This window comes from Palaemon carinicauda, chromosome 12 (assembly GCF_036898095.1).
Source record: "Palaemon carinicauda isolate YSFRI2023 chromosome 12, ASM3689809v2, whole genome shotgun sequence".
NCBI classification, from domain to species: domain Eukaryota; kingdom Metazoa; phylum Arthropoda; class Malacostraca; order Decapoda; family Palaemonidae; genus Palaemon; species Palaemon carinicauda.
This window is the reverse complement of record NC_090736.1, coordinates 157,147,115-157,148,159: the sequence shown is the minus strand read 5'-3', so window position 1 is coordinate 157,148,159 and position 1,045 is coordinate 157,147,115. Positions and strand designations below refer to the sequence as shown.

The 1,045-nt window shown below is 32.0% G+C and overlaps 1 pseudogene; it reads right to left on the bottom strand.

Moving 5' to 3' along the window:
* The window catches only part of LOC137651361 (nephrin-like), a 77,167-nt pseudogene that overhangs the window by 13,687 nt on the left and 62,435 nt on the right, over positions 1–1,045 (bottom strand).

Genomic DNA, 1,045 nt, shown 5'->3' with positions numbered 1-1,045 from the left:
CAAAATATTTTTTTTATAAATATTTATTATAATGTATGGTAATGAAAGACACCCATGAACTAATATTAATAGCAAGATCAAGAATTAATGAAAATAAGCAGTGAAAAATAATTGAATAAGATAAATAACATGGAACAGAAAACAAAATAACAAGGCAGGGAATAATAATAAAATCAACTTTAATTTTCAATTTGATAACAACACAATAAGTGATAACATATCTCAGTGAAGAATAAAACAGAATACAGATAATGTGGATTATTAAAATATGCATTTTAAAGGACCAATAAGGAAGCATTGTAAATACCTAAAACAAGGTGGAAAATTAGTCAAAATAAATTATAGTACAACACGAGGAAAATAGAATATCAAAAAACAGAATAACACATGCTTAAAACAAGATAAACAACATAAACAAACAAACAACTTACTGTCAGTGGTGGCCTGCACTTCATCCTTGGTGTACTCCGACTCGCCCTTGACGTTGTAGGCCAGGATGCTGAAGGAGTAGGTCGTGCCCAAAGTGAGGCCGAACACTTGGAAGGACGTGGCGTTCTCGGGGTAAGCGTCTGTGTACTGTTCGTAGAAGGAAGGGAAAGTTGGGGGTTACGTTTGTTAGTTTAGATTTTATTTTATTATTTTACAAAATCCATGAGGAGGATAAACAACATATTGAATTATGAGTTCAAGATAGAGACGATTGGGGGAATCTAACCGAGGCCCTTTGCGTCAAAGTTAGTCACTTTAGGTTATTTTTTTTACTTGTTATGAACTGTTAGATATTAAAAAAAAAAAAAAAAAAAAAAAAACTCATGAGGAGGATAAACACCATATTGCATTAAGAGCTGAAGATAGAGACGACTGGGGGAATCTAACCGAAGCCCTTTACGTCAATAGGCTTAGGAGATGATGATGATAATAGATATATATATTAGGTTCTTGATAAAAATCTTACTTCTTAAATATAATAAATGGTTTCATTTAATGGATTTTGCGTCAATAGGCGTAGGAGGAGATTATAATGATGATAGATACAGTAAATATT